The sequence below is a fragment of the Haplochromis burtoni genome, unplaced genomic scaffold (genome assembly GCF_018398535.1).
Source record: "Haplochromis burtoni strain Fernald_Lab_line unplaced genomic scaffold, NCSU_Asbu1 Contig_33, whole genome shotgun sequence".
In the NCBI taxonomy this organism is placed as follows: Eukaryota; Metazoa; Chordata; class Actinopteri; order Cichliformes; family Cichlidae; genus Haplochromis; species Haplochromis burtoni.
In genome coordinates this window covers 2,066,319-2,081,894 of record NW_024582394.1, presented here as the reverse complement: position 1 = coordinate 2,081,894, position 15,576 = coordinate 2,066,319, and the positions used below count along the sequence as shown (strand labels likewise).

Below are 15,576 nucleotides of genomic sequence, written 5' to 3'. Positions count from 1 at the left end.
ATGACAACTTTTTTTTTCTTTTTTTTTAAAATTCACAACTTATCACAGATTATCAGACACAGGAAAAAAGAAGAAAACTGTTGTGTGAAAGAGACAGGCCTAAGGCAATGAGCAGTAAATCAATGAGCTGTGCACAATTTTTATGAATAAATAAAAATCACTATGATGGCTGTATTGCTATTCCATACAGAATAAAAACTGAATAAACACAAGCTAGTTATGCAAATCTACTGAAATAAATGGTGTCCACCAAGACTGTCTTGCTTACTATTCCATTTTAGATTCCTTTAATTTTTCTGCCTTTATGTACTATATCATTTATATTACATCATTGTATTAAAAAAAAAGTCATATTTATTCTTAAATGGCAACAAAGTACAGTAGAACCACAGTCTAACAACCATAGTGATAACTGAAGGTCAGTGTTCATGGTAAGATGCCAGTCTTATCAACCAGTTGTTCAGGGCCGTGCAGAGAGGTTTAAAGGGGCGGGTGCTCAAAGTTAAAAAGGGGCACATTGAGCCAGGCTGAATAACAACAACACACATTCATCAAGAATCTAATATGGGCAGGGCAGGGCTGTGTTGATCTGAGACTGTAGACATTAAAAAGTCCACAGGAGAGATGGTAGCTGATTAAATGTCATGAGATAATAACAAAATGCAAAGATTGGTGACAGCGCTTGGAACCATAAGGCAACAAAAAACTGTGAGAAATAATTTAGGCTCTGCCTGTGAATCACTCTTTGCTTCTCTTCTTCCTTCCATCCCATCATTTCATATATCACTCTCCACTTGCTGTCTATCTGAGAACAAGGCACAACTTGCTATTGCAATAAACTATAATCTAATTATCCACACCTAACAACTCCAGCACTTAATCTAAATGAAGACAGAAAAATGTTACAGCACTGCCTTTAGTAGCCTCACACAGCTCCTACTGTTTCCTCCTCATGTCCTTACCAGCCATGTCTGGACAATGTTATATCATGAGTAATATTTTTTTTAAAAATCCATCTAAATAAAACACACACATTAATAAAATAAAAAAGGACAGGTAATGTTTGTCACGCTGTTGCACACACAGCACGCTCGTTTGTTTCAGTTCGTCAGCTGCAACAAGACAACGTGTACGTAATGAGCTAATACTCCTGGGTGCTACACACTGCAGTGTGCGCTGTACACCTACTTACTGGTTTTGTCGCATCAGTCTGTGTCTCTGAGTTAACTTGTGTTTCTCCTACAGCTCCGGACCGCTAAAATGCGCGTGCTCTTTGTGAGCTCGTTCCCGGCTCGTAACCAGCGTGTTCTGCCGTCAGGGGCGATCATTGGTTAAATGTGATCATGTGACTGATGCAAGCCAGATCCTTTTAATTAGCAAAACTGTGATTAATAGTTAAATATTATTGTTAAGGGGCACAGACAGGACTCCGCACGCGCACACACATAAAAAAATAATAATAATAACTTTTTTTTGAAAAGTTGCCTCAACAAAAGGGCACTTTGGGCACCCATCAGGCTCAAGCCCCTCTAGTCCCCCCCTCTGCACGTGCCTGCAGTTGTTATCTTTTGCCAAACTGAACCTTTTTAAAGTATGTTTGGTGGATGTAGTTGTCTCAAGCCATATGGAAAGCCCATGTGAATTGATGGACTTAGATGAAGTCTATGTTATTTTATAAATAAAATAACATTTATAAAATATATAGGTTTATTTATATATTTTATTTAGGGTGGCACGGTGGTTAGTACTGTTGCCTCACAGCAAGAAGGCTCTGAGTTCAAATCCACCATCAGGCCGGGGTCTTTCTGTGTGGAGTTTGCATGTTCTCTCCATGTTTACGTGGGTTCTCTCCGGGTACTCCGGCTTCCTCCCACAGTCCACAGACATGCATCTAGTGGTGATAGGTTAATTGTTAACTCTAGGTTAACTCTAAATTGCCCATAGGTGTGAATGTGAGTGCGAATGGTTGTCTGCGTCTATGTGTGTTAGCCCTGCGACAGACTGGCAAACTGTCCAGGGTGCACCCTGCCTCTCGCCCTAAGACAGCTGGGATAGGCTCCAGCCCCCAGCCTGACCCACCCCCACCCACTGACCCCAGAAGTGGATGGATGGAGGTTTATTTACCTTCAGATGCATATGTACCGTTCTTAAGTTAAAGTTTCACATAAAATATTATATATTCTTCTGTTAAAATCACAGCTCATCAATAAAAGTTGATGATGGCAACCCTTATCTATTATCTATGCCTGAGATGATAGAGCAGCATTCAACTGTTGTTAAACTTCAGGTGTTGAATTAATTTGTTGAAAAACTGCTTTTCAACTATGAACAGATGTAATTCTACAACCAGAATGCCATATTCTTCATATATGCCTTGAAATGCAAGTAAGCAAAGTCAGCAACAAATAGGATTATTCACAACCCACCTGCTGGAAAACAATTGTGTGCTGTTAAAATCTAAATAAAAACAGAATGCAACTATTTGAAAATCTAAATAAAACATATATTTACTTACAGTTAAGTGTGATTATAACATTATTTTATATGCTTTCATAACCACAACTAATGAATATATATATTGAATAGTCCAGATGAGCACAGTCTTTCAGAGGTAAAGATGGGTATGGGTTAACCACTGTCAACGGCTGAATGGGGCAAACAGTTCAACAATTTAAGTAAAGCATTTCTTAAAATGAAATTGTAAATAATTGAGGGAATTCATCATCATGCAGTACATATTGTAATTAAAATAGTCAAAGACTTCAGAGAAATATTTGTATGAAAGGGACAAGGACAAAAACTGATACTGAATGTCCGTGATCTTGGAGCTCTATAGGCTTGAGGGCACTTCTCAAAACTATTGTCAGTGAGCAGCATTCATCACTGCAATCAGAGATGTACAAAAAACTTGCTAACTTTAGCACATCTGTTGCCAGCGAATAAGAAGTTGAATACAAGGATGATGATTGCGAAACCTTCCATTAGATGTTGAGAGCTTCTTCTTGAGGTAATTAGACAGCTGGGTAAGTTGTTGTCACAGAAACAGGGCTTTTTCACAGTGTTGGTTGACATTTTAACTTTTTATCAGCTATTTACAATACACAAACACATTATGTGAGATTGGATGTTCAAAACCTTAGTATGTAATAATAGGAAAGAAAAAAAAGAGATGTACCGTGCAAAAAAAAGGTTAAAACTTTATGTAAAAAACAAAACAAACAAACAAAAAAACAAAACAAGATCCACTTTCCAAGAAAAGTAGATCTTGAAAAACTGAATTAAGTAACAATGAGTTTTGGGGGGAAACTGGGCTGTAACATGTAAATCAATGCAAAAGTGCAAATTTTTCAAAGAGACAAAGGATACTGAGGATATTTATTCCAACTTTCTTAGTCTTCCTATGAATAGCACAGACTTAGGTAGACTAGCAACTGAACTCACTTACTGTGTAATATTAAACCACCGGAAGGCAGACTGGATCCATAATGTGGTCGGTTATGGTAACTCTTATATTCTACTCTGTGCTTCTCAGATCCCTCTATAGTAAAGATTTGATTGCCAAAGACTCAAGATCCAAAATCACTCACTCTCATTGAACCATTAGGTTTTTCGCTGTAACTGCTGTCCAGTCTTACAAAAGGCATTTACTGAGCTGCTGCTCTGTTGCACAGCTAATTAGATAGGTTCTGTTGTTTCTGTACTCTTGACATGCATTAGCTTCTTGGTACGACTGAGTGCACACCAGGCAGCTTTGTGCACAGTCACTACTTTATCACATGGTGACTACCTAAAACCACAGACAGGACAGACAGGATCCCTAAGATGCTAATAAGCCAAACATATCAGTTAAAGCAAAATTAACAGTTATTTCAACAAATTATAGTTTGTTAATTATGCAACTTCAGCAGATTTTAAATGAGGAGAAGACAGTTGTAAAGATACTGTCTTTGCACTGTACCCACATAGTAAACATCCAATGAGATGTAGTGTACTAGCTCTACTGTAATGAACAAGTAGGGATAGGAACTGATAAGAATTTAGTAATTATGATTCCATTATTGATTCTGGTATTGATTCTCATTTGGTTCTCATCGACTAAGCAGCAATATCAAAGATATCACATTTGTGCGAATTAACTGCATGCTGTGTTGTCAAATGTTTGTGCACTGTGGCGATATTTCCTCACTTTACTGTAAATGTTGGGTTCGTTACTCAAAAAAGCAATGTATTACACATATTACACAAAATACTTAAGTAAAGTAATGTAGTACGTTACTTAATTACTTCCAAGAGAACATTACTTTCTACAGTTTGACACAACAACACAAATCCCACTCAGCTTTATCATCACTCTGGCTTCTTGGCTAGCTTAGAGTTATCATGCTGTCTGTGCAAATGCTTGCAAATAGCCAAAGTTGTGTTAGCAGCATAATGCAGATGTTTCTGTCCAGATGCAGTTTCGACTTTACCATCACAGTCTCATCTTTTTGTGCAATAAAAATAAAAGTAGAGTTCGTATCCACGCTGTAGACTGCACCACTTTTATCCTCCCCATTACACTGTCAATCAGTGTGGCTTGGATTGCAAGCCCATGCACAGGTCTATAATGGATCATAGAACAGGCATGTCCAAGTGGAGATCATTTCGTTTTTCTTTTTTTTTGTTTTATCTGTGGAATGATGTGATTCATCAATCACATGACTAAAAGTAGCTACTATACGCCAGTTCAAATAAGTAATATTAGTTGGATAAACAAATTATTCATATTTAATTTAAAGCTTGAGTAAAATCCTGAGTCAAATATGCTTTACTGCCATCCAGCAGACCTATCTGATGGCAGCTTCCCATCTCTCTGTGCCTGAATGTTGTATGAGAACAGTATGATAAATAAAAATCTTGTTATAACAGCTTATTTGTCAGTATTTTGATGCAGAAAATGAAAATAAATTTGATTCTTTTAACTGTGACAGAATAAAATGGCATGTAACTACTTATGCCTAACCACATTCAGTACAGATACATGGACATGAAGGCTGCTGGTGCTAGCACTACTAATATTAGCCACACTTGGCAAACCATTAAGGTATTTTCTATATGGATTGTTATGCATGCCTCATATTTAAGCAGCAATAAAGTGTGATTCACTTTTCTAAATAAGATAGGTTGCAAAGAAAATCCCTAATATTAACATTTTATTTTGTAATAAATGTAAATGGCTTGTTCCAATTTTTGATCAAATCTATAGGCAATAGAAACATTGATGGAGAAAAAATATTGACTATGAACTTTGATGATTAACAACGATGATGCTGAATGTTGTTAATCAGCACAAGAGGACTCTTTAAAGGAACCCATTTGCACGTTTACCTCTGCCAACCGTGACAAGTCCACTGCAAAATCTGACACTTCCCATCTTTGTTCTCCATCTTCTTGCATTCAACACTTATGCAACTCCAATGCCACAGTTTGCTGTCTTTAAGCTGGTGTGTGTCTGTATCAAGGGGTCTTGTGAGCTACACATGACCCACTCTGCCCCCAGGGGATGTTGTTTATTTCTCAACATATTTCAATATATATAAATGACATCATTAGACTCACATTCATTCGTATCTTAAAGTCCATAAAAATAGAATTGTGTGTTCCACATAAGGCTTTATGATTAAAACTATTCAGCAGAGACAGGTGCAACCAGTCTTCTTTAATGTAAACCTCTAACTGATGTTTGGCATTCACGTTGATTCTTAAGTGTGTAGTTCTACCATGCTGTTGTCTAGAAATAACTTTAAAGTAATAAAAAATAATGTTTAGATGACTAAGAATCTGGAAACATTCACAACATATTATTCAAAGGAGTCCAACATTCACCCAAGACTGGAGTATTTGATGCAAAGCCCATCACATTACTGTAATTATTTTTGTCAAAATGCATATCTCTACAAACAGCAAAGTTTGCACAAATTTGACTTGCATGGGAAGCATGTCAGGGAAAAGCCTTTTCCAACCAGATAATTAGCACAGAGGTCTTTATTAAATAATATGCTGCACAGCAAATAAGGCAAAGATCAGATCTTCTTCTTCTTCTTATTATTATTATTATTAGTAGTAGTGGTAGTAGTAGTACTACTACTACTATAGTATGGTTTATTATTCTGTCAACATTTATTCCTGCCTAAAGATGTGAGTGGAAGTAAGTACAGTATATTTATACTGTTTTTGATAATATAAATAAAAGAAGAACACAAGTATATAAATCTAAAGGAAAGAATCTTTATAGATTTACTCGAGAATCTGCAAACAGTTTAACAATCTGGCCAGAGGCCTCATGGCATAATGTGCTACGGACAGATGCATCAAAGATAGAACTTGTTTGGCCACAGTAACAGTAGATATGATGGGCATAGACCAAAGACAGCTTTTCATGAATGTCATATCAACTATGAAGCTTAGTGGTGAAAAAGGAAAGGTTTGGGGTTGCTTTGCAGCCTCGGGGACTGGCAGCTTGCAGTAAATGATTCATCTGTGAATTCTGCATGATATCAAAGAGTGCTTGAAGGTAATTTGAGGCCATCTGTCCAAAAGATGAATTTGAACCATAAGTGAACCTTTCACAATGGATGATCCTTAAAACACTGGCAAATCCACCAAGTAATTGCTCAAAACGATAGCTTGAGTCAAGGCTAAGACCAGGTCACACTGAACTCTTGTGCAGGGACTTTAAAACAAGCAACAAGAAAACCTAATAAAAAAATAAAACTTGAATAAAGACATATCATTTTTCATTTAAATTCAATTCTATTTAAACTGTTAACTCTCTTGCTCAACATATAAAAAGTGAGAAGGCGTGGAGATGGCAGTGTTAAAATCTAATTTCTTATATACTTTAAATGTAATCAAAGTTCACCAAAATCACAGTATAGTTATTGTCAACACCCACCATCTACCCTTGGAGGAGCACCAGTAATTTACTGCCAGTTACTGATAATACGTCATTACGAAAATAGAGCCGACTACACAGCCTAAAAATCTGTTAATTATATAATCATATAGTATTTAGTTCGGTGCATATATCCAATATTACTGGATTATAAAGTACACATATCTCTTATTAAATTAGATTTTCATATGTAGTTCAAATGAAATTGAGCGGAAAACACAACTGCAAATTCTGAAGGCCAGCATGCTTACCAAAGAGAAATAAAAGGTAAGGACTATGATCATTGGATAAGGATCTAAGTCTGAAATATCACAGTCAAAGAAAAGCCAGCAATGACAAGCAATTAAAATCCTTGAGTTAACTAATCCTCCATCATCGCTGCCCATGTGTTTCAGTCTTTTGTTATAATAAACCCACATTTGCTTTGAGTGAGAGATAATTTGCTCTTCTTAGTAGCAGCATTGATATATTTGGAGGATTGTATAAGCTCTTAATTCAAACATTACTTAGTGACTTGAAGTGTGTTATTACTATTGCTATTGCTATGGACGACTTTACAAAGTGTAAAACAGTATTTCCACAGTTTTTGCTTGTTAAGCGTCAATATATATATATTATTTTTAATAGTGTCCTACAGAGTCCTGCTAAAAAGCACCATTGTGCTTAGATCCTGCAAAACCTGCTGAGATAAAGGAAAACATTCAGTTTTTTTCATTAAAAATGGCTTGGTTCACCTTGCTCATTAAAGCTTACTGTCAGTGAGAACATCCTTATTAAAACTGCCGACTGTCATGTAGTGTATTCTCTCATGTGGCTCAATTTGCTCAGTCACAACACATTGCCTTCTTGGTCACCTCCCTCTAGATTTTGACTTTCATTTGAACCTATACTTAAGGCACGTGAGGCAGTATTTTCACATTCTCTTACTGAAGTGTTGGTAGGTTGGTAAACAAATAGCGCATTTTTTCTACTGGCATTACAATAAATTGATTTGCATCAACATTAAGGAAAGACATTTTTATAGGGACCTTACATTGAAAGGAAAGAAAACATATTTAACCTTCCATAAATCATGTTAATGTTATTTAATTTTTTGAATTTGGTAAGCAGAAGCGATACAGTGTTTCGAGTCTGTAATATGAATTTTCATTAAACCTATAATCATGGCTTTGTGATTTATCTATATTAAGGTATTAACACTTGCAACTGCATTGCAAGTTAACATTTTTCCTCTCAGTTGACATGCAAGATATAGACAGAGCTAGTAGGACTGCATAATAACAGGAATCCACACTACCCACACTTCCTTTGATATATTTCTAAAACATCTGAATGGACCATTTGGAAACTATATTGATATCGTGTCCATCATGATGATAGTCTCTAGAAGCACTCAGTGCATCCTTATGCCTGCATGTTACTATAAAGAAGGAAATGGTTACATTTGCTGACTCATTTCTGGTAAATAACCGCAAGAACTCATCTCAGATGATGAGTCAGAGGAGAAAATAAATAAATAAATAAATAACAGGCACTGTCTACATTTAAACAATCCTCTATTTAACCCAAATGCAATTATCTCTCTTCCTGTTTATGTCTGTGATCATCTGAGGAAATACATTGGATAACTGGATGTTGAGAATATTGGAGTCTAGTATAACACTTTCCTGATTGAATGACAATATATATGAAATGAAGTACTTGTCTAATTATAGGTAGAATTAATTATATTTAAATCTAGAAAATCAGCATGGGAATATTAGATCATGGAAAAGCACAGCCTGTATATAAAAAAGATAAAGTTACTGTAACACATGCAATGTCCTAAGATGTTACCTTAGAGCAAAGTTAGACATAAAACAAGGATGGCAATTTACTGACTCTGGTATGTAAAAGTTGAATGAACATATAACTTCATAAATTATTCTTTAAGCCTTGCTGATGGTGAGCAGGGCAAGTTATATACTTTTCTCATTTTTATTATAATTGATTTTTTTTTCTAATTTTAAAAACAGGTTTGATAAGGTTGGGACTACCCAAATGTCACCACCTCCCACAGCAGCTGAGAGATCAGAGTTCTTGCTTTAGAGGGTCAGACAGTCTCTAATACAACTCACAAAGGATCTTTAGAGCAGTGTCTTGAAACCCAAGGGTATACACTCAGTGCTCAGCCTAGAGCTCACATACTCAAACTCTCAGCAACACTGTGTGCAGAATTTCATCTTGTTCTTTTTTGAGACAACATGATCCCAGTCTTAGTTACACAGTATACAGTGTGCGCACACTACTAACATCTCCATCAGTTTTTATTGCTGATATTACAAACATATATGTCAAAAGATATAATTAGACAATGTGTAACAGTAATGCTAAATAAATTGTGTAAAACCTAAAAGAGTTTGGATTTAATAAATAAACTAATTGACACACAAAAAAGACCAAATTAACAAATAACTATTATATTAGTGAAATAACCCCTCCATAGCTACTGAATTGAACATGTTTTCCCTAAATCCTATCCACAGAAGCACCCCACACTTTACTTCAGAGCCATTTATTCTTTGCAACCCTTTAAAATAAAGAAATAACATACCAGATCAGAGATAAAGTTTAAATGAGCAACAGAAACTTTTATTCAGTTGAAAAACCCAGAGAGCAGCAGTATGTTGATATTATTTTTTTCCTCAAAGGCATCAGAATTAACAGGATAATAATGCACTCAAAGTGGTACCTTACTGCACAAAAATCTTGTTCTTTAGCAATTTGCTACAGTGTACTCTAGATCTTGCTGGTATAAAAAACAAACAAATGATTATTCAAATGAACAGTAAGGGTTGTGTAGGAGCAGATCTCAAATTTAATACAGAGAAAGATATGTATTTCCATCATCTTTACTATGTAGTAGCTTCAACAATAATGCCAAGTGCTAATGAGAAGGAAGGATTTAATGCAAGTTGTTATCACAAAAGTAAAAACTATTAGAACTGACTTAAACTGATGCAGATACATTGAACAAAATACAAAAGTATTGAAGGTGTAGACCCAATGAGCAACCTACAAAACACTCATACATCAGCAAAACTCCCAGTAAAGCCAGTTTGTTTTACTGGCTTAGCCAAAAGGCTAATCACTTCATCACCTTGTAATTAGAATCACTCCACATTTGCCACATAAAGAGGAGTAATAGTTGGTGACTCCTTATACAATAGGTGGTGAGTGTGGGCCATATAAGCTGGCCCATGTGAGTGCATTGAATGTGTGACGCCATCATAAGGTCTTTGCTCAACGGCACCACATCAATGAACAAAGAACTCAAAACTCTCAGTGTGTTCTGTCTCCATGATGCTAGTGTATTAGCATTATTTTCCACACAAAAATCACTCCATGTCTAATAAAACCAGACACACGCAGAAACCCAGATATTTGGCTCAGGACATGCTTGGCACAATGCGTGGCAGGTGGAGGTATTGGAAGCTAAAACAACACTGTGAAGTCTTTGTCTAATGGCACTGGACAAAGACTGATCAGTGCTTGCACTGCAAGAGTTGGATGATTACCTACACAGTTCAACTCCTTCAAATACTGTCTGGAATGTAAATTAGACTGATAAAACCAAGATATGTTCACTCGGGAACCAAACATCAAAAGCCGTTTCTTTAAGCATATCCAGTCATTACCAGTGGTATGACATCAGAGTAACTGAATAGGAATGGCACTACCCGTACTGGAGCATAACTTCTACCCACCGTTTGATGCCTATGGAGTGCAGACCTTTGATCTAATTTTGGTGTGTGACTTGCCCTTCACACAAACACTCATTATCCGTGGCACAGTCAGAATAGCAGCCAATCCGTACCATCAATTCTTGCTGAAGATTTCACACAGTTTGAAATTAAAGAAAAAATAAATACATTCTTCTTGTGCTGAAAATCTCAGGCTATGGGCCCAGCCATCTGGGTTATGAAGGAAAAAGCCCAGCAAGGGATATGATAGGAAAAATAAATCTGCGCGCTCATGGCAGGAAAACTTTTCTGTCTGTTGTTCCTTGTAACACAAATCTGCATCATCTTCTTCAAGATATTAATTTATAACCACAAACACCTTGGGGATTATTTGGAAATCTATTTCTTTCTTTCCTGAAACTAGTGGCATACCCTCTGGTTCAGCTTAGAAATAATACTGAACCATGCCAAAAACTGTTTATGTCCTTTCAAAGTAGGAGAAATCATACAAGTTGCACTCCATTTACTACTGATTGAATGCAATGACCTGCTCAGCTTCCTTCAGTGATCAAGTGCTCTGTAATTTCTTCTTTTTGTCTGTTATATTGCATGAACACAGCAGAGGCTAGCCTGCTGTCATGCATACAACTCTCTTCCCAGAATCCCAATGAGGAATACGATACAGTATCGCATCATTTTCCATTCTCCTCTTTCTTTTTCTCCTCCACTCTCTCCGTTAAACAGTTCACTATTACCCTCCCATCTGCTGTTTTCATGTCTCATCAAAGATTTCTCTTCCCCTCACCAACTTTAAATATTCACTTCGTGTTCTTTCAACAATAGCTTACAAACACTTGGAAATAATTGAGTCTCAGCGGGCTGACAAAAAAGGGAGCAGTGATCGTGCACAGTGGAAGTGATCAAATATGGCCTTGAGCCAACCGTCTTTGTAGATGGTCTCTGAATTGCCATTGATCTGGGGGTGGATACACCCGAGGAATACATTATTTATGTTCTTTTTTCTCCCGACAGTAGCAAGTCACAAACGGTAATGGGATGAGATGGGTGTCACACCGGAAGAGAGGAAACCAGTGCCGCTGAGTATATGGGCAACCCTGAAGACTAAAGGCCCACAAAACCATGATAGAGGGCTTTCATCTCCTAAAGGAAAAGTAATTGTCAAGTTAATGTACTCCTCAATCCTACTGTACACAGGGTGCCATGTCATCATTACTACGAGCACAGAAAGTGCTTTCAACAACCCAACAAGCCGATCGTATGTCCTTCCAGTAAGCGGTTAAGCCTCCTTCTTTTTCTTCCTGTAGAGCAAAAAAAGTAATTGTGCAATCAAACTGTGCAATCTAGCTGTTTAGCTCATGTGGAACATTTATGTAGTTCTGCTTTCACTTTGTATCTATCTAAATTGCAAAACATGAAACAATAAATGTAGTAAATTTGTTTTAGCATTTTTAGTGTCTAAGGTCATTCAGTTGCTAATTAGCTGAAAGAAGCTAAGCACTTTCTCTTGCAAGCAACACAAACAAGTTGAACAAGCTTCCTGACGCAACCATGTACGATAATTCAATTACTTTCCGTTGAGTGCTCTTGAAATAATGCATCTTAGAATGCTGATAGCATTTAAATTATTTAAATTTCTCTGTGCGTGTTTGTGTTTGCATGAATTAGGCTTGAGTGAAATTTTTAGAAGATTAGTTTAGTGTAGTTATCTTAAAGTCAATACAACCTCACTTTTATGTGTGCTACTAATATAAAACATTGTTGGGGATTATAAGGTATATTACTAAAACAAGAGTTGGATATATTTGTGCTGGAAATCCAAGAAGGCCAAACTGAGTTGCTTACTGTACCTGTAACACTCTGAGCTCTGAGGTATTAAAGATAGAAAAGTCACACAGTGTTATACTGGTACAATAAGTGTTGGTCACATCATTACTAAAAGCTGTTCTTTTAAAGCCATACTGGTTAAGCAGTCTAGCTTAATGCTTTCTAGCTAATTTTCACAGTTAATATGATATTTATAATTTTACAATTCTTGTTCAATATGCTTGAACAAGAAAAAAAATCCTTAGTATCCTTTCAACTTTTTAAAAAATATTCAAGCATGCCTAATTGGCCATAATTTTACTGAAGCAAATAAAGCTCTCAAATTCTGCACAATGACTGTGCAATTTTCTGTAAAGTATAAAAGGAATCGTGTGAAATGTCCCATAAAAGAAGAGCAGCATATTGACAATGACTTCAATACTACCATGATAATTAAACCAGTAGTGCCAATTCAACAATAAAAAATCCACACAGTAACACAGCCCTTCTGTCTTTTTGACAGCACTGAGGACACAGCTCATCATCTGTGGCAGCTCCGTTTCCTCCTGCACATGGTGAATTTAGTTCCAAGATGACAATAAAACCTGTTACAATCACTTCTGATCATAACACATGTTACATAGTTTCCCAGTCTCCTGCAGATCAGACTGGGCATTTCAAGCAGATTAACTCTAAAACCCTCACTTTAAATGAGTCAAAACTGACAGGTAGCCTCACAACAATGTGGCTACAAACAAGCCTTTAAAACTCACCCATTAAAAGCACAGCATTGAAGACAACATTATCCACTCAATGGCAGTAATAATGTGCCAGTGCTACCAGGTTTATACTGAACTGAGCTTATGTACGTTGTTATATGTCTTGATAGAATGCTATTAGAACCCTACAACTACACCTTACTGTTTTTTGTTTTTAACAAAAAGTCAGTATTTTGAACAGTCAGTGTAAGTGTTACATAAACATACACAGAAATATTGGGATTTTTAATTCAACATCATTTATCATGCAACAATATCTAAGCTTCTCAGTATGTAGGCCGTAAACTATTCCTGAAACAGCCTGAAGCTAAAGAAAGCTAACTCCCACATTCACACACAGCCAAAGACACACTTCTTTTCAGAGCCAGTGCTATAAGCCCCCTGACTCTGTGTATATGTATGGATAAGCGCCTGGCTGTGACCAGCAGACCCAGAGTTGGACAGCCAAACATCCCCTGAGGTGCCCCTTTTTCCCCTCCTATTCAGTCTTTCATTGCAAGCAAAGCCCTAAGTGCTGGAGGATTTTACACTAATTTATGTTCATTGATTTGTAATTCACAGAAAGCATGCTAACATCCAAGGCTGGGAATTACACGTGTTGACAATAGCAGTGGCTCTTGTGAACTTGGAAGTAAAGGTCAATATTTAAATTTGGAGCTTTAATTCCCAGCTTATCAAAGAAAAATCCCTGCAATATCTAACATGTCAGGAAAGCTGAAATCCCTGTGTGTGAAGTGTTTTTCAGGACATGTGCATTTACTGTTTTGCACACATTCATCATTTTTTATTTATTTGTCTTGTATTTTCAACACCCTGAATGTTTGGACATGGAATATAGCACATGTACCTGTTTATACTACCTTTCTACCAGTGATGGGAAAGCTTTCTTTTTGGAAGGAAGTAGTTTTGATTCTGTTTACCTGAAAATTTGTTCTGATTTGTTCAAGAAGCTTGTTCACCACCAGTAATAAGAAGTAAGCTAAGAAAGACCAATACGTTGTGTGACTGAGATACAAATTGCTTATTCAGTCATACCCAGAGGTAGCCTAGTTGACTCTCTTGCTCTTCCAGTCACCCACTCACTCATTCCTTCTGTCCCCTTGCACATCTCAACTTTCAGTCCCACTCCCAGCTCAGCAGTCATGACCGACAGGAAGCCTGGAGAGGTACCCTGAGTGTCTCGTTCACCCACTCACTTACCAGATTGGTCACTCCTGTGGCTCTGATGGGTCTCAATAAACTGTAGTGCTTTGTTGCAGTCCAAGTTAGTTTCAAGCCAATCACGCTTACAGCACACTCTAAATGCCTCGCTGGCCATAGTCGATAAAGGAAGAACATTTCAAGTCACACATCTGATGAGACAAGCGGAAGACCAAAAATAATCTGTGCAGAGAGGGAGGGAAACACACTGGCAGGGCCACATTTGCTGCATCTGAAATACTTGCAAACGTCACAGCATTAGTTTACACAGAGTAGAGTACGGTACTGCAAATGTGTACATATATTTTTAGTACAATCCCTTAAAGGTATATGCATGCTAGATGTAACATGGCAACTAGTAAATTAGAGCCACCAGCATTCAGTTGATTCCACAAGTTATGGAATTGACTGACGGGATAGAACGCTGCTCTATAAAAATTCCATTTTCGGTTTGGGGAATGACGGCTGTCAAATATATCAAAAATTCCCACAGGTTTTACTGAAAAGCACATATGATTCACATGCATTTCTTATTCATTAAACCATTCAGACACCGATCAAGCTCTTTAGATGGAATCGATGGGTTCATGAACAACAAAATTTCTCTCAAGACCTCTTCCTCCATGATTGGGGTGCTTTTTTTTTGTATTTAATTTTTGTAGTGCCATGCTTTTGGATTGATTAATACATGCCAAACAGTGTTTACTTCTGATTTTGAAATATACAGATATACAATCATTCGCTTCTTTGCAGGTTATTAATGTAAGATAACTAATTTATATCAGATGATATCCAAAGACAGTAAACATCATCATAGACCAAAAAGTCAGACTGGCACATTCTTATTTATTAAGCCATTATACTTATGTTTTCAGAACACATACAAATCTTGAGAATGACACAAAAAAATTCATTCCTAATGACAACATGCATTCAAATATGAGAGCGGAGGGACATCTTCAATATGATGAATCATTATGTAAATAAAGCCATTAGTGGGCAAGCAATGTTTTCACAGATAATGTCACTCTAAAAACAGATAACATCTTTTTTTTCTTTTTTTCTTTTTGTGTCCCGTTTGGATCTTTAGCCATCAGAATTGTTGTCTTAAGGCCAA

The 15,576-nt window shown here is 36.7% G+C and overlaps 1 protein-coding gene across 3 annotated transcripts in view; it reads right to left on the bottom strand.

Moving 5' to 3' along the window:
- lingo2 (leucine rich repeat and Ig domain containing 2) overlaps positions 1-15,576 on the bottom strand; it is a 228,523-nt gene that overhangs the window by 194,722 nt on the left and 18,225 nt on the right. The window contains exon 1 of one of the 3 annotated variants that reach the window (XM_042219468.1): positions 14,460-15,570. The exons of the other annotated variants lie outside the window; for them this stretch is intronic. The gene's annotated coding sequence lies outside the window, so the exon portion shown is untranslated. Of the gene's footprint in view, positions 1-14,459; positions 15,571-15,576 lie in introns of those variants that run through there. 3 annotated transcript variants of the gene reach the window in all.